This window comes from Gavia stellata, chromosome 1 (assembly GCF_030936135.1).
Source record: "Gavia stellata isolate bGavSte3 chromosome 1, bGavSte3.hap2, whole genome shotgun sequence".
Taxonomy (NCBI): domain Eukaryota; kingdom Metazoa; phylum Chordata; class Aves; order Gaviiformes; family Gaviidae; genus Gavia; species Gavia stellata.
Genome location: NC_082594.1, coordinates 19399638 through 19424669, shown reverse-complemented (window position 1 = coordinate 19424669; position 25032 = coordinate 19399638).

Genomic DNA, 25032 nt, shown 5'->3' with positions numbered 1-25032 from the left:
ATAGGAAAGAGTTTTTATTGCTTAGCTATGGCTGCTGAGATTAAATCTTCTCTGTACAGTTGACTGTAAGGGACTCTGAGGAGGGTTGATTATATCCACACTTTTCTTACTTTAAACTCATTAAGTTACAACTAAAATGATATCTGTGAAGCTTATTGAAAAATTAAATTGCTTTTAAGGTTGCTATGGGCTGTTTTGAAATAATTAAGTTTTGCTTTGTAGGATATAGTATCTAGTTTGAAGAAATCATGTGTTTTAAAACCACTGAAAATTAGTGTGATAACACATAGCACTATTCTTTTCTTCAGTAGTGATGAGATAGCTTCATATGCATCAGAAGGACTGTTTTTTCTGTTTATGTTAAATTGTGAAGGTCAGCTAATCCACTCTGTTACATCAATTCTATTTCAGAGGAAGTCTAGAATGAGAGAGTAACCTTTTCATGAAGAAGTTCTTTCTCCAGCACTGTTTGTGGTGTGCTGGATCCCTGCCTGGTCTGATTGTGCCTATACTGAAGATTCAAGTTCAAGTTTTTCTTGAGGCTTCATAGAGGTGTTTGATAGATCAGAATTAGTTTGTATCTTCTTAGGAATAAGGTAGGTACAAAAAATGGAGAAAGGTTTAAGCTGGAAAAGCAAGCACTTGTGTTTAGTAAAAAAATGGGGTATTTGCCTATTATTTTCTTTAAAACTATTTCATTCAACTTACAGACTAGATGCAAAATGAATTGAATGAAGATTGACCACGCACTCTGAATTCTGAAATGTTCTGTCTCTCAGTCATAATTTAGGTCACAATTTTAGGCACCTTGATTTCAGAGAACAGAGTGGTAGGGGCCCAGATTACAGTTCTTGCCTACACTTTTCCCATGTAGAGTTCCCATTTGCTTTGAGAGAGGGGTGAGACAGGGACAAAAGGGGTCTTCTCCCCCAGAGAAGTGCCTTCATGTTGGTTAAGACTTCCACACCTTTTAGGATAACCCCACTACTCAGGATGGGTGGAGATTGTCTCCACCATGGATTTTTCTCTGGTCTGATCTTAAAGGCATTTGCCTGCAACGTGGGATCTGTGAATTCAAGGTTGGGGGAGCTTACATGTCAGTTTTTTTGTTCTTTGGTAGTGCTTTAATTTCTTTGTTTTTAAAAAAAAAAACCCTAACCCCTTGATTTTCTGTCTTCTTTTGCTTCACTCACTCCCTTCATTGCTCTCCTCTCTCTCCCCATCAGCGTCTGTCCCCGAATGAGGGTGTTGGAGTCTAAATTGTGAGTGGAAGCTCAGGCCATGGAGAAGGCCTGAGCAAGATGTCTGCCTGTATGCCTGGCCTTTTGTATGACTGACTCCTGCTCTCTTCTTGTTTGGTGTTTGGAAAGGCCGAGTTATGGACAGTCGTGCCTAGAATTCATACAAAATCAATGGTAAAATGAAACGCCTCACTTAACTGCCTGTAATCCCTCTTAGAATATGTTTTGACCCCTCCACTTACTATATGGAAAGCTTTATCCAGTGATGGCGACTTTTTGGGGGTCTGAAGACCAACTTAGTAAAAAAATCAACTTTCCTATGAGTAGAGGTGTGGGAAAACAAGATGCAAGCCCCTGGGGTGGTTCTGTGCAGCTGATGGATCAGAGCTTGTTCTGAGAGAGACAAAGACGGGCTTGCTCAGCATAACAGGGAGTGGAAAAATTACAAACGAAGCAATAAATAAGGGCTACGTGACAAGGACTGGGCGTCCTTGAGAAATGAGGATCTAGATAACAAGAAGTTATGATCAAAGTAGAAGGGAGTTATACAGCTGCTCAAACTGCAAGTAGAAGAACATAAACAAAAGTAACATTTAGGCTCAGCCAATTAGGATCTGACAAGTAGGCGCGTATTAGGTCTAACTGTATAAATATGTGTTGCTTGAATAATAAAGACGAACTATGCTTTATCACTCATATTGAGTCGGACGCATCTGTTCCTTCAGCCGCGAACCGTCGGTCAACTCCTGGCATCGGGGAACTACCGACATCTTCGGGAAACTCCCGACATAGAGGTGCTAGTGTGAGTAGCTGGTAGTATAGGGACTTAATGCGAGGTCTGCTGTTGCAGATCTGTGGGAAGCATAATAATCCTCAACCTGAATGTGGCTGCTTTGAAAGTTACACATCATGCTCATTTACTCTGCAAGACATTGTATTGCATTTTACGTAATTCTTAAATGAGAACAACTTTTTGGAGAAATGCATTAATTCAAAAAATTTCACATTATCAGTGGTAAAAATTTCATGTGCAAGAATTTCTAGGCTCTTAGGATTTAATTTTTTATGTTGACACTTAGTGTTTCACATCGAAGAGTTTTTAATTGTTCTCCTGTACCAATCCTATATCATTTTTACAAATTGAATTCAGGTAATAATTGATCTTCTCTATCTGTACCTTGTTCTTAGTCAAATGGACAAAATTCTGCATTTATAATGACTTAAATTTAGTTTTGTCAGGATTCATGATGAACTGGATCAGTCTAATATTTTTTCTAATCTGTTTTTTTTTTCCAAACAAAAAATATGATTAAACATCTCATAAAACAATTAAATTGAAAAAATTACTTAATACCTCCATGCTCCATTAATTAGCGTCAGCAGTGTTATGAAAATTCTCTCTTGTTATCTAAGTAGCTTCAGTAGTAGGAAACATTTTAATTTTTCAAATGTAGTCCTTGAAAATAGTTTCTCTTGAAGCTCGAGCATACTTTGCACATTTTTTTATGGTCTTGAAATAGATAGTTTAGTGTATTGAGATCAAGATTGAAATTAGCAAAACACATGAAGCCCGTGAGCTACCGTTCATAACACAGTTATGGATAATTCCGGCCAACGGAGGCTAGCCATAATGTTACCTCTTCTGAAGTTTGAATAAAGTACTGAAACACTTACATATGACTAAGTTGCCCATACTTTTATTCATCAACATCACTGAATACTATGAGCTCCCTGTTCCAGAAGTATCTTGAACTAGTGATTTTCAGCGCTTGCAAAACAATTGCCTTTATATTTTCTTTACAATTTTCAATTATTTTTTATAATTTTTGGTCTTCAGTGTTTTGTTTTGTCTGAACTGCTTCATGTGTGGCAGTGAAATGCCACATGACTGCTCGGTTACTTTTTTGTAAGGGTAAGAGTCCACAAGTATCTCAGATTTTATTCACCATTTGTTAGGAAGTATGTGTTTTCTGGTGTAACAAAATAAATTTCAGGCATTATTTTCACAAACATCTTTGATTTTATTGTTCATCAAGCTTAGTTACTCTTTTAATACAATATGATACAGGTATTTAACCCTAATTGTCAATATTGTCTCAGAACTCTTTCATCTGAACAAAGTGAAAAGTATTTCTCTTTACCCAAATTATCATTCAGTATATTTGTAATACCATATCTGAGTGGGCTCATTCATTTTAGCTGTATCCTGCTGCATATTTTGATGCATTCAATACTTTCTGACCTAAATCTTCAAGAATGGGATAGCAGAAGACAATATAATTTCTTTTATGCAGTCCTTGTCAGATAGGAGCTTTCCATATTGAACAATAGAACAGGGCACCTAATAATTTATTAAATACTAAAGTCAGGTTTAGTCCTTGTTGATGTGCATCCCATTAAAGTGGATTAGGAGCTTTTGAGAGAACTACAACTTAATTAAAAAAATAAACTCATCCTTCTTCTCAAAATACTGTAATGTCACATTACTTCAGTCAAACACGTTACTTCCTAAGCATGCTGCTCAAATAAGAATTCTTCTTTCTTCCACTTTGAAAACCAATTTTTTGTGCCGCCTTTCAAAATGGCATTTAACAATAAACATTCTACAAAATCTTTTCTTTTTAATAAAGCTTTGCTCTTTCATTCAATCACTACGTGCTTGAGTATCTATAATTTTTGAAAATATCTACAAGCACTCGGTTTTACTTTTTTACCACGACGCTTCACCATTATGAAGCCAAATAACTTAAGGGTTATGGTGTATGTATATGACATTCCTCAATTTTTAACCTTTTTTTAGGCACTTTAACTGCATTAATTGATTTACTTTTCCAGAATTTAAATAATAATATCAATTGTATTGAGAGATTGATGAGCTTGCTTCTGAAGTGGGATGCAAGTGAGGCTCAGCACTAACTGGTACACAGAAGTAGTCTTTGGGTTATGCCATTCCACCAGAGTCTTCATTTCTTCCCTTCAAAAAGTTTGCATGCAAGGAGGCTTTGTATGGGTGTGTTATGAAAGAAATCCTTTTTTAATAAGAAGTGCTGTAGACATTACTGGTGCCCACCCAAATCTCTCTCTGTGCCAGTGGTGCTGTTGTTTCATCGCTACTGGCCTAAATGTCTGCTGCAGAGGGTGAGAGTCCTTGGGCTACAAAAAGCACTGAAGTGAGGTGTCTGAAGGAGATCTACACAAGCTGCCCTGTTCTCTCCATTTTCTTCCTTTTCGATCTGTCTGATCTTAATTTCTGGTGATGTTCATCCCATCTTTTGAACACTTCTCATCTCTATGCCACTTTAGATGTCATTCTAGGTCTACTATCACCTTGGTGATTGGTGGGCAATCACCTTTCTTGCCCAACCATCTTCACCTCTCTCAAAAAACTCTCAAGATCATTTAAGTAAAACATTGCTAACAACCATTGTATTTTTTATTTGTTGATCTTTACAAAACTAAAGTCTTCAAGTAAGTATAAAGAGGCAAATCAGAATGCAAAGAAAGAGAGATTGAGTAAATGCTAGTTCTTGGGATTAAATATGCAGTACTGAGCTTGCAAATAATTATCCTACAAGTTTTTGAGGCATTACATAGGTGTAATTCTAGCTAAATTCCCCTACTTTAAGTAGCGAATGATGTAAATCTAACTGACCAGCATCAGGAATTCATCAGAGCTGATGTCAGCAAGGGACTTTCAGTAATTTCAGAGAGGAGATATTTGTAAGCTGAAAAAACATTTTTATGATGTTTATTACTAGGATTAAGATAAATAGGCCTATTATCCCAAAGCCTTTTTAAAAATGTAGTTGCACAGTATTAAGACAAAACTGAAGGGAACTTCTGTGAAGTAGCAGAAACTCCAAATGCATTCCTGTCCGAAGACAAATTTGACTCTGATACCTAAAGCACAACTCCCTTGGACTGTTTTCTATGATGGCAGAAAAACATCTATTATTCTTACGCCTTAAAGTACACAGATGGCCTGTGTCAATGCAATCACCTTTCTTGCTTAACAGAGAAGAGAACAGATGATAGAAGTTAAATTAGAAATGTGAAAGTGCTAAGTAAGAAAGTGCTAGAGAGAGATCTGTTAATTTCTCTCACTTCCAAGTCTGCAGTACAAAATGTGGAGGTCTGTGGTCTGCAGGATCACAAGGGGTGGCTGCTGGAGCGGATGGAGGCTATGAAAAGGCAAGTTGGAAGGCACTGACTTCAAAGAGACCTTTGGGTGTCAAACAGGAAGGAGAAGATGATAGTCTTCAAAAGTGCAGTAATAGGAATGAAAAAAAAAAGGGCAACAATACAAAACAGAGAACCATGAAGTTAGGAAGTAATAGAAAAACATCTCCTGCAGTAATGTAGGAATTCATCACTAAGAAAGACCTGACCAGAAATAAGAGCTGGATTATTAAGAGCTGGATGTAATTAGCAGCAATCGTATGACCAGTATGAGCAACAACTGTGTTACAGCCATGAAATACACAAATATGTTTCGATGATGAACAATGCAAGATGTTTCCACTGGATATAATGTCATCAACAAGAGCTCCTCTGGAGCATTGTGCTCTGCTCTGGCTGTGAATGCTCAAGGAAGAGTTAACTGCAGAGGAGCAGATACAGGGAATGTTTGTTTGCACAATGGAGGGAATAGTGAGCATCTTCTCTGAAAGAAATAATTCTAGGGAACTGAAGTTAGCAAGTGGACATGATTGCTCTCCATAATTTAACTGGAGGTGTCAGAAAAGAGGGGAGGAAATGAAAGAGCGACATAGATGGTGGAGAAGAAACAGGATTATTTAAACAGTATTGACAATTTTGGCAGAAGACCTAGTCTTGCCTTGAAAATTCTCAGTCACACAGACAAAATATTATTCTGCTGGAAATAGGGTCTTTCAGGAAGTACTTCAGTTTTGCAGCAATGCAGAGTAGATGCCACAGAAGAGCAGGAAAGGATGGGCACCAGGAGACCTCAGGAGAGGTGCTGGGGTCCTGTGGTGGGTCAGGGGGAGGCCAGGGAGGTGAAGGAGGGCTGGCCACTTCTCGTTGGGCTGTGGGAGGTAGGGCTAAAACAAGTATTAGGGGAAGCTTTTGGCCAGATAATAGGCCGGTGCCTGTCTAGGGGACACTGGATAAGTTGGGCGACTGGGAGGCCTAGTCGTAGCTTGTCAGGGAACTTTGGATGTGGTTAAGGTGATGGGAGACATCAACTTCTGTGTGCTGTGGAAGGTTTTGGATGTAGAGGGGGGGTTTTTTGCTGCTTTCCTCCTGTGCTCTTCAGAAGAAAGGAAAACGTTAGCCCACCTCACTGCATCACTGCTGAGGTTCAACAGACCCTCCCCTAGCTCTTCAGCTGCCTACCTACTCCCTATCTTGCTGCAAGAATACATTTAAGTGGGAAATGAGAAGAATATTTTTTGCCATCATGGAAAGGAGGCTCTGGAACAAGAACAACGGAGACAAAATACCTAACAAATTTAAAGGTGAAACTTGTTCACTTCATGAAAGTCTTTATGGAACTTTTACTGCAGAGCAAGGCAAGACCCAGTGTCCCTGGGCATCCTTTCTAGTCCTGTATTTCTATGAAAAAAAATACTCTTAAGTTCTTAAGTATAAAACATTAAATAAATGTTTTATGTTCAAAGAAACGAGACAATGAAAGCACTGCTAATGACTATACACATCAGTGGTTTCTACAGAAAAATCACAAGGTATGGGCAGCCAAAGGGGTACCCTGGAAATTAAAGCACTTTCATGAGAATATCTGACCCACTCTGTGACCCTCTCTTCTATCTTGCTTTACTACAGATCTGACTTGTAGCATACTGGACCCCTTCTCTATAAGTTTAAGTAGGAATAGAAGAGCAAACCTGAATAAATTGATGCTACCTTGAGCTGCGTTTTCTGTTAATACTGTAGCAAAGGATTGAAGGGCCAGCCTTCACCGAATCACTTTTGCTTTTCACCAAATCACTCCAAAATATCCCTACAATTAGATTCCCTTTCGGATGAAGAGATATTGAAAAAAATTCTTTAAATTAAAATCTCTGTAATTTTCATTACACAAAAACTATGAAGTGCTGAAAATGCAAGGTGATTTTGTCCATGAAGGTAAATATTAACAGCATGAAACCGAACAACAACTATCACTCAAGTCTGTCATCTTTATCTGCATCATTAAAGAAAATGTTTTTTGTCAGAAAGAAGGCTTTGGCTGAGTGGTCATGATTAAAGCTTTTGACATCTCTTCTGATGAATAGCTACCCTGAATTTTGAAGAGACAGCTCTTTTCTCCTGTCAGACATAATTCTTCCAGAAACAACAAATATGCTTTGAGTATATATTGTGGAGGGAGGTCAGCTGTGATGTGAAATAGCAAACTCTGCTGGACTTGCCTTCTCTCTGTTATGCCAAAAATAGAGGTTTATCATCTGCAACCTTCAGAAAAGACTCTTCGAAAGAGGCTTTCAGTTTGTTTTCATAAGGAGGCCTTCTCCCATTCCCCAGTAGGATCTCCCACCCCATTTAAAGTACCTGCCCAAGTGTAGATTAAACATCTTTTAAGAAAGAAAAGCAAAAGCTGCGATGGGTGTTGAAGCATTCAGTGCTTCCTAAGCCAGAAAGCTTTCCACAAGGCAATTGGTGTTGGCAAGAAGTGCAGTCTCCACCCCAAAGCTATTCCTTGCACAGTTAAACAAGCTGTTGGACTCTTTTCCAGGCAGCATATAAGGTTTCACTTGGAAAGAGAAAATCAAAGTCAATCCATCAAGTCCATGAGCAATCAATAGTGCCAGGGAGATGGGCTGGGTGGTTACAGTGCAGTACCCCAACCCACAAACCTTGCACAACTGAGGTCAACAGAATTGTTCTAGTTTGCTTTTTTAAATGAAAAGGGAGGATAAAGGTCATGCAGAAATCCCAGCTCTTCCTTCTTGTTTATAAATGCAATCAATAGATCTGCTTTGAATTAAGAAACCAGTCCTTCCTTTCTGCTGTCAAGTATTAATGTCAGCATTAATGAGTCCAAGCTTCTCTTTGGAAGAGAAAGTCTCTCCCAGATCAACAACTGAGATGTGAATCAAACCCATGAGTACTTTGAACTCCAGTGACGTTCTTTACCTTTCTTTCTTTGAACACTGGAAAAACCAGTCTGATTGTGTGCTACACATGGAGGAACACATATTCAGATGCACGTAGAGATGTTGTTTGGCCAGTATGGGACTGGTTTTCAAAAGGGTAGAGCATCCATAGCACAGATTCAGGTCAATGGGAAACAGTAATGCTCAACACCTCTGAAGAAACCAAGGCCAATTTATTTTAAACTGAGCTTCTCTCTACATGAATGAAGTTCACGAGAACTAGTGATTAGTTTGAAAATGTGTATGCCAGTGATTTTCCCATGTACAAATGGAACCTAATAAAGTAGTTGAAATGTCAGAAGCAATTTAGTTAGTCTAGCATTTTAGCATTTCTTTCTCCCTGCCTTCTTTATTTTCTTTCTGTCTGCCATGGGCACAATTTCTAATCATTCCCCATGAGAAAAATATAAGCATGAGGGCAGTGCCATGAAGGTATTTTTGTTTTCAAGATATCTTTGTACATATTAGCGGGGGACATACTGAGTAGTTTTTAAGCATAAAGGTCAGCATAGCACGTGCATACGCTCAGATGACAACTGCCAGCCCTGCACAGGATTTTTCTGCTAAACAGTAGGGGTTAAATTTATATCACTAAAGGAAAAATTACAGCATACAACACAAGCAGCATCCAGCATCCAGGAGTGATACATGAAGATTAGCTTTTGAAAGAGAAAGCCAACCACCTTCTGTTTTCTCACATTGCAAGGAGCACAGCAAGCAGATGGAGGTAGGTGCTCCCCCACCCTGCCAAAGGTGTTTAGATTAAGTGGGAACAAGTAAACAAGCCTGGGACAGCAGCTTGTGCTGCTATATGACAGGGCCCACTGTTGTCTGTGGGTAGACATTAAGAGCAAATAGATACCTGTTTGTTTGAGTAGCTTCAGAAGTGCTAGAATACAGCCAGGAAAACATCCTTTACCTTTTTGTACAGCAAAGACTATTGCAAAGAGCATCCTATTATGTGACACCAGATCTTCTCATAAACTTTGGTCTCAATCCATGCTCTTCACTGTGATCATGAGAAATTAGTGTGGAGCACTACAGGAGCCACAGCTGCAGGTCAGTATATTAATGCCCCATCAGACAGCATTAGCCTCTTTCATCTTAACAAATGTAGATATCTGTGGTTATGATGAAGCAATCACGTGGCAAAGCCTGTGTCGTATCACCCCTCCCGCTCCCCACTGATTCTGTGATCCCCGATGAGGCATACCCCCATCTCAGCTGGCAGCCTTCTAGGCGCTGGGTGCCCTGCTTTCTGGGGCCATGGCTGCTATCACATAATTCTGCATAGGCATCTTTATCTGGCACAGTGTGCTTTGAAGCTCTTTTTACATTAACTTGCACCACGCTCCCTCAATCAGCAGTGCGCAATACAAAGAAACATATGGGCCTTTATTGTTGTAATTACTGTAATGACGATTACCCAGGGAAAAAGGGAAGATAGTTAAGAGCAAAATCTAAATGACAAGATTCTTATATTAACATGCCATTCTAATCAAGTAATCTGGTTTAAGTAATTACATTATGATTACTCAGAAGGTATTCATTTTAAGATCCAGAAATCTAAATTTATGTAAGGCCAAAGCCCTGTAGCATCTGTGTTATTACTGCAATGCATATGTCATTGTCTGGACTAGATATGGGAAGGCTTTTTCTAGAACACTTGCTTTGCAGTGAAAGTAGGTTTCCTTACCATGTATAAATGACTTAAATCAATCCCTTCTTCTAAATCAAGAGTCTTCATTTATTCTTTTGAGATTTTAAAGACAGGTGTATTTGAATGTCTATGGTAAATTTCTCCAATTTCTTCTGTATTAGAAGGAAGACAGGAGCAACTTCTATATAAATGTGCAACAGTTAATGCTAATGTTTTGCCTAATGTACCAATATCTATGTAAATCGTAAAGATTAGCTAAGGAATTTTCCTTTGATGCTTAAGTGATATGTAACATTGCACAATAGATGAATAAATCTAATTTAGTGTTGCTCGGCTGTGTTTGAAATACCTATTTACTAGGAGTTTGTCATGCATTTCTAATGACAGTCATAGTAAATTTAGACTGTTTTGTTCTGTTACTATCTTATCTAATTAGTTTAAGCATATGACAAAGAACAGAAGCCACAGTTAGTAGTAGACTCAAAATGCAGTTCTGGGTTCATAGCTGCATAATTAATTTCATTTATTGCTGCAAAAATGCATGTATGGTTCATCTGCCTTTACCAGTTTATGCTAGAATGATTATTTGAAAAGTTGTTTCCCTTTAATTTTGCTCTGTTTCATCTGAAAACTTGTTCTCAAGTACGTCCAGCCAGCTTGATCTGCTGAGAGTTTCAGGGCAGCCCTCATTCCCAGTGAAATACCTTTCAAGAAGTTTTTGGTATGATACAAGGTCAGACCATAGGTTTAGGGATTCTGCTAAGCTTACATGAACCTTTTCTTTTGCTCGTATGCAGAGGCTCTTCCCCAGCCCTTGTCCTTCTGACTGTGATCCTCTGTAGTGGCTGCCTCCGAGAATACCTGCATCTGTTTGCCTCTTTAGTCTCCAATTCTTTGCTGGTCTTTTTCACTTCTTTCAGACTCTGCTATTTTCCCCTGTAGCTGTGTATTTACTTCTGTAAAGCCTTTTGGACACAATTTACATATAAAATATTAGACAAAATAAGACCATATTGGATGAAGTTTGGGCTTACTCTGCATCTACAGCTGGTAGTAATAGAAAAACTGAAACATTATCAAGTTGATTGTGATACTGCTTGAATAAAGAGCTGTGATTTCATATAGAGTCTCCATTTTTTTTAATAGAAAGCTCTAACATTTCTTTCTGTGCAATTTCATTAAAAAAACACATGCTTCAGTTTTGTTTGGCAGGAAACAATGGGCACTAACAGCCAAGTGACCAACATTTGGCAAGTACCCTGTCCAGAACACGTATTTGCTGGGTAAACAAGCTATATGAAGTTAGGAAACTGCTGATTTGATGGTGCAAAGACTGTGAATATCTTCTCATGTAGAAAGCATGTGCTGCCTTTCTCATAAACCCTACAGGTAAAGTATGTGTCATTCCTTAAAGCTGCTATGGGGAAAATTGCAAAATGGAAAAAATACTAATAAGCTTTTCCAGACGGCAGTATAAAAACATTATTGCTTCTGCTACCATGTCTGCTATTTATTATATCTCCTGTTACCCAAGCATGGCTTAACTCCATCATAAGTTTTCCTCAGTTCAGCTCTGTTGGAAATGCTTAGGACAGAAATACTGAGAAGGTCTTCTCCTGAAGGTAGCTTAAGAGTGTACTTAATTTTAATAATTTGGTATTAAAATTCTAGGGTTTTTTGAGGCAGTTTACCTGGTTCTGAGATTTGCAACTAATTTTTTAGTTTGATTCTAATTCCTGTATTTGCTAGTCCTTCAGTTTTGACATCAATTATATAGAAGGGAAGGGAAGGGAATGCCACAAAACATCAAGACACGGAGACACTTTTAAAGTCATGATTTAGCTAAACTGTTAGGCTCAAGTCTTTTGTTGGTGTGACAACAGTGATGCCATTATATATGCTGTGAACCAGCGGTGCGTAAATGCTCTGGAGGACGGTTTCTCAATGCTCGGTCAGGGGTAAGTCAGGGACTGTAAGGGAAAAGGCACTTTCCCTGGGAAGTCACATTGAAAACCATTGCAGAAGAAGGACTGATGCCCAAGAGGTGCCCAGTGAGGGGTTCAAGAGTAAGCAGAGGCCCCCAGGGAGTCTGTAGGCTGGATCCAGCCTGCAGGAGGAAATCATCACCAGAAAGAAGCCTGCAGCCTCCTGCCAGCTTTCCCGGTAGCCCCTCAGCCACATCTTCTCTAGTACCTGGAAGTATATTCACTACATGATGTGCCCTGCTGCATGGTAGGTCCACATGCACATCCCTGTCAAGGGCTGTGAACATACTACAACTGTGAATAGCCTAACTGTGCTAATCATTGCTCCCATAACAAGACACTGGCCCAGACCAGTCCTATCAAGGGAAGGGGCATCAGCTTGCTGGAAACTATATGAATCAAATTAATTTTTGCGGAAAATCAGTGAAATCCTATAGAGATATTTTAGATTCACACCAAGGAATTAAGCTTGAATTGTTATGTTTTTTTCTAGAGCCTTTTTATCACTGGGAGAAGGATTTGCTTGACAGGTATTGGAATGGGAACAGCTAAACAAAGCTAAATATATGGTAACTGGGGACTGTTTCAGAAGTCAAGGTTAAAATCAGAGCTACCATTTTGCCATGCAAGAGACTTACAAAGTGAATAGCCTAAGAGATTGGATACAATTTTCTGTTGTGGACTCTTCTGTTAAGTGGACTCTTCCTCCAGAAGAAAGTGTTGTGAAGGCTCTGCGGAGTCAAAGACTCGTGCCATGTAGCTCCCCAGGAGGGATGAAGTTGTTGCTCACACTGCACAGAATGAACCAAAGGATGCTGGCTGAAATTAATAGGATCACTAAGGAAGGATTCCTGGCCAGCAAAAAGACATTTGCCTGTAGGTGTTAAAGTCCTGTAATCAGTGAGACCAATGGTTGAAGACTGCAAACAGAATCCACCTATTTCGGAGTATCTCTGTTACACACTAGTAGAAATGATATCCTGAGTTGTATATTCTTCTCCCCTCTGGTATCAGTGAATACATGTCATTACAAAAACTGCCTGGAATTCTTTTCCCCAGATTTATGGAGATTTGCTTTTCCCAAGGATGTGCTGATGTTGTATGTATTTGGCATTAATGATTTTGAATTAAGTCAGTACTGAGTCTGAGAGCTGGCTCATCTGCATGTTGCTGGCTTGCTTGCTCTTAAACTTAATGGATTGCTGGGTTGGATTTTGAGAGAGTTTCTGGGAGAAAAGCTTCTGGGAAATTTAGCCCTTGATCTGCCCAAGGGTAGATGCATGTCTGCCATTTCTAATAATCCTCTTCCCTTAGTGGCTTGAAGTCTGTGGGCTCCAAGGCCAGACAGTTGCCTTCTGTTGTCTCCTGCTTGCAGCAGTCCCATAATCCCCAGAGATGGCAATTGGATGGTGTAGTAATGGCATGTCTAAAACAGAGGGGGTAGATATTGCTATCTAGCAGTCTATTAATTAAAGAGTTAAGGGTGAAAAGAAAGATAGCTTTTATTTGCTGAGGGAGCAGGAAATTAAACTGCGAATGATGTGTGGCATTTGTGTCCATACATATAAAGGAAGCTGGAAGCAAGTGATGACCCACCGCTGAGCAGCCTGAATTAGTCCTACTTCAGCTGAAATGGTAAGAAGCTTTAAAGAGACATTGTTAAGGTTGAAGATGAAAACGCCCCCCTTCATCCTACTTCTCAGCAGAAATACCTAGGCTAGAGAGGGAGCTAAGTGAGGCTGTCTGTGTCTGTGAAGTCCAGACAATTTTCCTTCTCACTCCTCAGAGATGCAGGTTGCAAGCTGCTTTGGGCTGGGACCCTGATAATGTTGGGTAGACTTTTTGCTATTTTCTTGGTTTGTTTGCTTAGAAAAATTAAGCCTGTTTAAATAGCTTTTCTTTCCTACACTGTGCACCCTGTCTGATTAAAATGATGAAGGACTTTCTCTTAACCTGCATGTGGACTGTCATAAAAACCTAGCACTTTAAAGAAACAAAGAAAAGCGACATTGAGACTCTGTATAGCTCATCTTTCCTCCCTCAGCCAGGATTGATTTGTGTCATGGTTTAAGCCCATCTGGCAACTAAGCACCACACAGCCGCTCACTCACTCCCCCCAGGTGGGATGGGGGAGAGAATCGGAAGAGTAAAAGTGAGAAAACTCGTGGGTTGAGATAAAGACAGTTTAACAGGTAAAGCAAAAGCCGCACATGCAAGCAAAGCAAAAGAAGGAATTCATTCACCACTTCCCATCGGCAGGCAGGTGTTCAGCCATCTCCAGGAAAGCAGGGCTCCATCACGCGTAACGGTTACTTGGGAAGACAAACGCCATTACTCCAAATGTCCCCCCCTTCCTTCTTCTTCCCCCAGCTTTATATGCTGAGCATGACGTCATATGGTCTGGAATATCCCTTTGGTCAGTTGGGGTCAGCTGTCCCAGCTGTGTCCCCTCCCAACTTCTTGTGCACCCCCAGCCTACTCGCTGGTGGTGAGAAGCAGAAAAGGCCTTGACTCTGTGTAAGCACTGCTCAGCAGTAACTAAAACATCCCTGCTTTATCAACACTGTTTCCAGCACAAATCCAAAACACAGCCCCATACTAGCTGCTATGAAGAAAGTTAACTCTACCCCAGCCAAAACCAGCACATTCTCCACCCCTTATTCCATACCATTTACGTCATGCTCAGGTCTCACACTATTCAATACATTCTCATTAACCATCACCCCCCTTCCCATCCTTTGATAGAATACACATATACCATTCCCTTAGTCTATGGACCACCCCTGTAAAATGTCCATAAATATCCGCAAATGTCCACAAAATGTCCATTGAGTTCATTTGGTCCATGACTTTGGGCTCCATCTGTTATGGTGGTCACTCAGGACAGGAGAGGTGTTGTATTGCATGGAGCTATTGGGCACCAAAGCCAGCTCAGGTGGGGTCACTGCTGCACTTGCACTGCTTCTTGTAAGGCTTGTCCTCCAGTGGTTCAGGTGGTTCCTGCTACAGTAATTCCTGTAACATGCAACTCAAATCATGGGTTACAACAATTTAAAGGTATTTCCATTACAATCTCTACCCCAGTCCCTTTGGACCAGACCACAGGGTTTAGCACTGCAATGAACTCCTCCCCTTGCTCCTAGCCTGGCTAGCAACAAGGGGTTCTTGCTATAATAATTCCCATAACATGCAACTCAAATCCTGGGTTACAACAATTTAAAGGTGTTTCCATTACAACCTCCACCCCTGGTCCCTTTGGACCAGACCATAGGGTTTAATATTGCAATGAACTCCTCCCCTTGCCCCTGCTCTGGCTTGGACTTATCCACAGACTGCAGTTCCTTAGGATTGTACCTGCTCCAAGTGGAGCCTTATCTGTGTGCCACAGTCTCTTCAGGGGTATACCTGCTGCAGCAGAGAGCTATCCACAGCCACAGTCGCTTCAAGGTGCACCTGTTCCAGCGTGGCCTTATCCATGGGTCACAATGCCTTCAGAGATATACCTGCTCCAGTGTGGCCTTACCCACAGCCACAGTCCCTTCAAAAGTAAACCTGCTCCAACATGGCCTTTCCCATGGCTGCAGTCTCTCCAGGGGTGTACCTGCTCTCTCGTGGGCTTGTCCATGGCCTCACACTTTGAGGTGCTCCAGCATGACCTCATGCACAGCCGCTGATGCTTCCAGGTGTACCTGCTGCAGCATGGACGTATCCACAGCCACAGATGCTTCGAGGTGTACCTTCTCCTGCGTGGGCTTACCCTTGGACCACAATCCCTTCAGAGTTACACCTGCTGTGGCACAGACATAACCACGGCCACAGACGCTTCGAGATGTACCTGCTCTGATGTGGGTTTATCCATGGCCACAGACGCTTCGGGGTGTCCTGCTCCCACATGGACTCATCCACAGGTCACAGTCCCTTTGACTCAAGTTCACACTGGAGTTCCAGCCTGTCCAGCACAGCAGCACAGAAACAGCAGCGATGCCCTGGCCATCTGCCAGCCCAGGCGCATGGCCATTGCTGTTATCAAAATGTTCCCAGGCACAGCAGAGTAAGATGATAAGCAGTACAGCAGTACAGCAGCAGCTAAAGCAAAAAGCACCCACTAACAAGCACTAGACTCTAATAGACAGTAAGGCAAGCAAACCCCATGGCAAGCACAGGAGCCTGCCGATTAATAGCTAAACAGCAATAACAGCTATAAATTCGATCTAGCACATTCCAATCAAACCTGTCGTTATCTTGAACCCTTCGAGCCCCACGTTGGGCGCCAAAAAGGACTGTCGTGGTTTAAGCCCATCTGGCAACTAAGCACCACACAGCCGCTCACTCACTCCCCCCAGGTGGGATGGGGGAGAGAATCGGAAGAGTAAAAGTGAGAAAACTCATGGGTTGAGATAAAGACAGTTTAATAGGTAAAGCAAAAGCCGCACACGCAAGCAAAGCAAAAGAAGGAATTCATTCACCACTTCCCATCGGCAGGCAGGTGTTCAGCCATCTCCAGGAAAGCAGGGCTCCATCACGCGTAACGGTTACTTGGGAAGACAAACGCCATTACTCCAAATGTCACCCCCTTCCTTCTTCTTCCCCCAGCTTTATATGCTGAGCATGACGTCATATGGTCTGGAATATCCCTTTGGTCAGTTGGGGTCAGCTGTCCCAGCTGTGTCCCCTCCCAACTTCTTGTGCACCCCCAGCCTACTCGCTGGTGGTGAGAAGCAGAAAAGGCCTTGACTCTGTGTAAGCACTGCTCAGCAGTAACTAAAACATCCCTGCTTTATCAACACTGTTTCCAGCACAAATCCAAAACACAGCCCCATACTAGCTGCTATGAAGAAAGTTAACTCTACCCCAGCCAAAACCAGCACAATTTGTCTCTATATAGTGAATGATTCCTGATTATCCAACATTTTTTCAAAAGCTCTGATTGCAGACACCCCACACTCTTCTCAGCTGTCCTTTTCTAGTGCCCCACTATGCCCGTAAGTACGAAGTTTCTTCCAGCTTGCTCTTTTCTGGATTCCCAGTGATTACTGTTTCTTCACGTGCAGTGCCCAAACCTGGACGTGGTGCTCCAATCACAGTTTCACCAAAACTCTTCATATATTGCAAGTTACAGTTCTTGTGACTTCTAAGATACACCCTTACTTAGATGTGCTAGTAGGGTTTTTATCTTTTCTATAGCAACATGATTTTTTTCATTCAACTGCACCTTGACCTCAGATGGTGGTGCCATCCACTTCCCTGTTTCTCTCCCTGTATTTATGCTGTTGATTATTCTAGGTAGAGTATAGCACCCTGAACTTGTTCATCTTGAGATGCAGTCTTATTTTTCTAGGTTTTTTTCCAGCTTTTCACTGTCGTTTTGAATCCTAATCCTGTTCTCCAACACATGTGCAGTCCCTCCTAGTTCTGTGTGATCCGGCAGATTTAATAGGCACATTCTGTCCTGGATATCCAAATTGTTACTAACATACCAACAGAACTGAATAACTGAAACAACCATGCAGAAAATCAGTTCAAATGTTCTCAGTGTCAAGAAGGAAACATTCATAGCTATGCCCTGGGAAATTTTATGCAACAGCATTCATGTAGACCATGTTCTCTCACTTACTTATGGGAATGTCGTGAGAGACTGGAAAAGGCTTTCTGGAAGTCAAGATAGAAGGACACTGGTTATTTTTTCCTTAACCACAATGCCTGTTACATTATGGCAGAAGGAAGTTAAAAGAACATAATTATAATGATCATCGAATTATTTTTGACTTGTTCTGGTGTGTGAAACAATATTTGAACCGGCTCAGTAAGAAGGTGCGAGTGCTTTTGCAGAAATTAGCAATAACAAGTTTCAAGGAAAAAAGATAGTAAAATACGTAAATAATCATAACTTTCCTTTAAATGGACAGTTTGTTGTTGATTATTTTTTCTTAAAATCCAACGTGATACGCAGTGAAAGCTGTGGCATTACCAGTTGGTTGAGTTAATTTGTCTGTGGCCTTGAATGGTTTAGGAGTTCAGTACAACCTTCATTTTGACTAAGGACACCAGGCATGGCAACCTGAGTCACTGGCAGAAGTGGTATGATGATGCCTGGTTGTTGACCCTAATGGAGGAAGCCAGACTGCCTTCCTCCAAAATACAACATCAGAGGCCTTTCCTCTTCAGCTCAGGTGTGTACCTCCCCTCAGCCTGTCTTTACACTGACAGGTCCAGCAGTGTTTTTTTTCAGAAGGCTTGGGATTTTTTTGAGGATGTGGTCCTGCTTTTAGAAATCCTCCTGCCGTTCTGATGAATGTCTTCTGTGCTCTTGCACAGCATAGAACTGTCCATTCCTTGGGTTCAGGCAGACACCATGGCAGAAGAGTGGAGCAGAGGACAATGCATTGACTTTTTCTGGGCCAGGTCAAGATAGTTAAATAAGGTTGCAGCTTCTGCTTTACTGTGTACATCTGGAGAAGTTCAGGGAGTTGGAAGTCCCATGGGCATTGCTTGGGATTCAGCTGTTCATGTGCTTTCCTTGCTGTGCTCCATCAACAGTTCAAGGGCTATGAGTTGTGGCAGGCCTTCTGGGAGTGATTTGCTCTCCCTGTTTTCCATGAAACTAGGGCTGTCCATCTTGTTCTCTCCATTGGTAAAAAGTCCTTTGGTAAGAAAGGGAGACACTCGTGTTCTTATTTTCCCTCCCCTTTCCATGCAGTGGTGGTCAAACCCTTACGTCCATAAAGAGGCAATCCTAGTGCACACATCCAGCTCTGAAGATGGCAAAGCCACCAGCAGGAAGAACTTGCCCACAGCTGTGTTCCCAGGCAGCCTGGAGTGCTGGCAAAAAAGACAGCTAGGCTAGTACCACAGGGAGTCTGATGGACTTGCTAGAGGAGAAGGAAGCCAGGCTTCCTTCATGGTGCAAAATTGCTGGTCCCTTGTGTGATGCAGCTGACTCTCTCTTGGATTAGACTATGCGAGTGACAGTCCCATCCTCTGTGCAAGAATTTGTTTTTTGGGAAAATGGAATTATGTATGTCATGGGGGTTTTTTTAGCCATTTGAAAATGCCAGAAGTTCCTCAAGCTATTTGAGCTCTACAGTGACTTTGTTTTTCTTAATAAACAGGATGTTGAATTTTTAGATGTTGGTTATGAGGTCTTACATGGGATTAAGAGCATCTTAGGTTTTTACAGAAACCCTTAAATCAAAATTTATGGTTGAACAGCCTACACCTGTGGCAACCTAATGTGTTTTGTTTCCCTTTTGTCTAGTCTCAGTCTAGACTCAGTATGATCCTATATATTCATCATATTTCTAGGTTTCCATAAAATATATAGTTAATTTCCATGCTTGTTTGGAATATAATGTCCAGTGTTTGAAAAAACTACACATTTATATGCTTTCTTTGCATTTCAGATTGAAAAGAACATTTCATCCCTCTGTGGGTTAGTGATTTGCTAATACTCAGTCAAGCACTGGGGTTATATTTAGCTGATTCTGTGAAGGGTTCAGCACATGATGCCTCCAACTGGCTAACCCCAAGGGATCTTTTCAGAGCTGAGAAGTCCTGATAGTGGCATCGTGGCAGACAGGTTGAAAAAATCTTTCTTGAGTTGAAGATTAAGAAATCCTTGTGAGGGGAAGGTTTTGAATCCAAATAACTCTCTAAGTTTGGCCTGGGATCTGAAAGCCAGCTCTTCCTCTGTGGAAGCAATCTGAGAACATAATAGAAATAAGATCCCCATTTATTTGATCGCAAAGCCTATGAAAAACACTAAGGAGAATACAGAGGAAACACACTGAGCTGCCTGTCCAAATTGCTCTGTGTGTATTTTCATGTGATGCTTCTGTAAATGTCAGTGTAAGTGATGATCCTAAATTTCTACTGCTATAAAAGTTTCCTTCTTTCTCTCTGAGAATCAGAACTCATGTGGTCCCTAAGCAGATTAATGACTTTGCAATAACGTATATACCAAGAGCCTCATTTGAGTTCCTGATAGCCTTGCAGAGCACGGGGAGCTAGAACAGGATTTCCAAAGAAGACTTGAAGGATGTGTGCTTTAGGACCTTTTCTAAGTTATAGATACATGTTACTTGGGCCTTTAGGGGAAATTTACTGATCTGCACTCTTCAAAAAATGTTATGGGTAGGGAGAAACTTTCATATGGGGACAGATTATAGAGACAGATGACCAGTTTCTGCATTATTTTTCTATGCATATTTTCATTTAGCATCAAAGAAGAGGCATTACCTGCAAGATAGAATGCATTTTGGCCCAATATTTGTAGTGCTAGGAAAATATTAAGAAGAGATACAAGAATGAAAAACTTGTAAACTGAAGGGCAGAAATGGTTGAACACCTATGCACTACAAAACTGCTGGCTGATGGAAGAGACTGAGCTGTGGTCCACCCTGCCATGTGGTATACCGATGTACGAGGCTGTCCTACGACACTTCACCGAGTGCTGGGGTGGGAGGCTAAAAAGTCCATGCTCACCCCATTGCACCTTGTTGCACTCTGAGAGTGTGGGGGGCTCCAAGTGTGGGGACAGCCAAGAAGAATCTCCATCCTTTACTGGATGCAGGAGGGAACGTCGTCACGAAGGATGAGGAAAAGGCTGAGTTCCTTAATGCCTTCTTTGCCTCAGTCTTTAATAGCCAGACCAGGTATCCTCAGGGTATTCAGCTCCCTGAGCTGGAAGACAAGGATGGAGAGCAAAATAAACTCCCCGTCATACGGGAGGAAGCAGTTAATGACCTGCTATGCCACCTGGACACTCACAAGTCTATGGGGCCTGATGGCATCCACCCAAGGGTGCTGAGGGAGCTGGCGGAGGAGCTTGCCAAGCCGCTCTCCATCATTTATCAACAGTCCTGGTCAACGGGGGAGGTCCCGGATGACTGGAGGCTTGCCAACATGATGCCCATCTACAAGAAGGGCCGGAAGGAGGATCCGGGGAACTACAGGCCTGTCAGCCTGACCTCGGTGCCGGGGAAGATTATGGAGAGGTTCATCCTGAGGGTGCTCACAGGGCATGTGCAGGACAACCAAGGGATCAGGCCCAGCCAGCACGGGTTCATGAAAGGCAGGTCCTGCTTGACCAACCTGATCTCCTTCTATGACCAGGTGACCCGCCGAGTGGATGAGGGAAAGGCTGTTGATGTTGTCTACCTGGACTTTAGTAAAGCCTTCAACACTGTCTCCCACAGTATTCTCCTGGAGAAGCTGGCGAATCGTGGCTTAGACAGGTGCACTCTTTGCTGGGTGAAAAACTGGCTGGATGGCCGAGCCCAGAGAGCCGTGGTGAATGGAGTTAAATCCAGTTGGCGGCCAGTCACAAGCGGAGTCCCCCAGGGCTCAGTTTTGGGGCCAGTCTTGTTTAATATATTTATCGATGATCTGGATGATGGGATCGAGTGCTCCCTCAGTAAGTTTGCAGATGACACCAAGTTGGGCGGGAGTGTTGATCTCCTTGAGGGTAGGAAGGCTCTGCAGAGGGATCTGGACAGGCTGGATCGATGGGCTGAGGTCAATTGTATGAGGTTCAACAAGGCCAAAGTGCTGGGTCCTACACTTTGGCCACAACAACCCCAGACAATGCTACAGGCTTGGGGACGAGTGGCTGGAAAGCTCCCCCGCAGAAAAGGACCTGGGGGTGTTGGTTGACAGCCGGCTGAATATGAGCCAGCAGTGTGCCCAGGTGGCCAAGAAAGTCAATGGCATCCTGGCCTGTATCAGAAACAGTGGGGCCAGCAGGAGTAGGGAGGTGATCATGCCCCTGTACTCAGCGCTGGTGAGGCCGCACCTCGAATCCTGTGTTCAGTTTTGGGCCCCTCAGTACAAGAAGGACATTGAGGTGCTGGAGTGTGTCCAGAGAAGGGCGACGAAGCTGGTGAGGGGTCTGGAGCACAAGTCTGATGAGGAGCGGCTGAGGGAACTGGGGTTGTTCAGTCTGGAGAAGAGGAGGCTGAGGGGAGACCTCATCACTCTCTACAATTACCTGAAAGGGGGTTGCAGAGAGGTGGGTGTTGGTCTCTTCTCCCAAGTGACAAGTGACAGGACTAGAGGAAATGGCCTCAAGTTGCGCCAGGGGAGGTTCAGGCTGGGTATTAGGAAAAATTTCTTTACTGAGAGAGTGGTGAAACACTGGAATAAACTGCCCAGGGAGGTGGTGGAGTCACCATCACTGGAGGTGTTCAAGGAACGTGTGGACGAGGCATTGTGGGACATGGTTTAATGGGCATCATGGTGTTGGGTGGATGGTTGGACTTGATGATCTTACAGGTCTTTTCCAACCTTAATGATTCTGTGATTCTATGGAGGATTTCATGGTCTCTGGCCTTGCCAGCGGTGCTTCATCACCCTGGCAGGCAGGGGCTAGAGATGGTCTTCATATGGACTGAGCTGTTCTTGCTCCTGCACTTCTAAAACCATACAACCAGGATGTTGGTTTTCTCAGACATACTTGCTTTGCACCTTTGTAGCATAAGTATAATGCTCTGCAAAATACCCATCATGTTGCGTAATGTGGCCCAACTTACGGAAGCAGAAATCACAGCACAAGGGAAAATGGCAGATGGGTATGCTTTGGGTAAATGCATACTCATCTGTGCTTAAAATGGATTAAATACATTTTCTGTTATCACAGCTACCTTGGCTGCTGGAATAATACAGAATATTGATTCTGTCTAGTTAGAACAACTTATCTGACTACTTTTTTATGTTACAAAGTGATCTCATCAGTTGTTTGGTGAAACCAAATGCTAGAGCCCATACCATGGTTGAGGGTCAGCATCAGCAAATGGAGAGCTAGGGCAAGGAAACAGGTTGGGCATCCCTACAAAAACATGCAAGACCAGCACTTCCTGTGCATCTTTCTGTGCCTGTGCCTGTGCCTGTGCCTCCCTCCCCAGGTCTGGCACAGGGTGAATCTCTGCAATGTGGAGTTGCTGGTGGAAAAGGGCAGTGTCATGACTCTTCATGACACAACAGTATGATATTAATAGCAGGAAAAGGGAGGTGTGGTCAAAGATGAGGAGGAAGAAATACAATCATCCTCTTCCATACCAGTCTGTCTGGTCCCTTGCAATGGGTGTAAACTAACACACTGCTGTGAACCTGTCGTTAAGTTGGCTGTGTTTGCCCTCTGTGCCTTTACAAGATATTGGGAAGTTGCTTATGCTGTTTCTGCCAGTGAGCTGATGTATTTGTTCGGTAAAAGCTTTTTTTACAAAATTATAATTAGAGTACATAAAACACTGATACATGTTAATCCCAAAGGAATTACTTTAAAGACAATGTTATTGTGTTAGAGCCAAGTACGTTGATTAAACTGGTATACTGAGTTCTTCAAAGAGAGTCACTCTGAGTACGGCTTTGTTTGCAGGTTGGTGTTCTGCCATGGTCTTGGGTACAGGGAGGCTCAGTCACAAGCACAGAAAGATTTATCTGTTTCTATAATCCTTCTTCCTTGTTTAGCTGTTGAGGTTATTGCAGATGGATGACTGTGCTATGGCCCTTAACAGAAAGAAATACATCTGAGACAGGGTAACCAAAAATAGACAAAAGGTGAGAAAATATAAGTAATTATAGGGACTGACGTGTGATACAACTTTTTATCCAGGTTTAATTTCCCACTGACATTAAATCAGCTATTTCTTTTGCTTTCTGCCATATCTATTTTTTGAAGCAGGCAAAACTTCCAGAAGTAATTGAAATGAAGAAGTTTAGAAAGCTCAAAAACTGGAAAACAAGCTGCTTTTGACTTGCTTTCCTGTGTCCACATGGCTGCCTAGAAAGCAGCAGCAGCTGGACAGGCAGAGAGACAGTTCGTGAAACACAGAAGCAAAAAAAGTAAGACTTACCTTTGGAGGAGTGGAAACCAGCTCCCCCCATGGACTTCAGAGTCGCAAACACCAAGCATGTTTCTTTTTGATGTGATTAATGACGTATTCTTTCAATGTGCTCTATGAACTGGTCAAGAATTGGAAAGTGATAAAATGTTATTCAGTGGCTTATCAGAGCCACTGCCAAAACTTGTGACTGTTAATGCAAGGCAACTCTTGCAATAAATAACTAAGTGGCTGTCCGTGCTGCTCGGGGAAGACTCAAGCATTTCTTCCTCATGAACTTTGACTTTTCAGAATAGGCTGCCGACATGGTCCTCGCTGAGGCCTCGCTCAAGCTATGACGGCAGCGCTCTAAAGGATGATCTCTGCCTCTTTCCAGATGCTTTATTAGAATTATCTGGGACAAGGAAACCACCTGAGCACCGGCTGTCACTGCTGCTGTCCTGCTGGCCTCGCTAAATGCTGATCTGTACCATGGCAACAGTAATGCCGTCTCTATTGCTTTCAACCTTCTCATGTTCTTGCTGTGCTTTCTTTTGATTTTCTGACACATGCTGTCACTTAGTAATAATAAAGCTGTCAATGGTATCAACAACTGATCTTTTAATATGGGATCAAGAAGTCTGACAAGAGCAAAGGGGTTGCCAGATTTCCAGTGGCAGTTTAATTTATTCAAAGTACTCTGAAAATTATTTCCGTTGCTATTATATGCAGATGATGCCCAGCAAAGCCAGCACCTGCAAGATGGGATGCAGGCTGCAGAAGGATTCAGCGTGCAGGAATTCTGTTAAGTAGATGATTTAGCTACAAGCAAAGCTAATAGCTAAAAGCTGTTTGCTAAATATCCTGAGGCAGAGCCTGTAGGAGTAAGTTGGAATTATTATTTATTTGAATAGGCTATGAATCAAATTTTCAATTCCCTATCCGTTTTCCTAGGTGGTCTCGACAAATAGATAAGCTGTTTCAGAAGAGCCTGGCTCAGCAGCAGGCTTTCCCGGGAAGACTCATTTCCAGAGGATCCTGGGTGCCGCTTTACGCTGAAGCATACAACACTGCTTGTTTTAAATAATATTTTTCAGATCTGGGTTTGACGGCAAGTGGAACTCCAAGGTAATTTATTGAGGTGCAGAGTGAGAAACCAGTTTTTACATGGACTCTCCAAGGGCTTAAAAAATG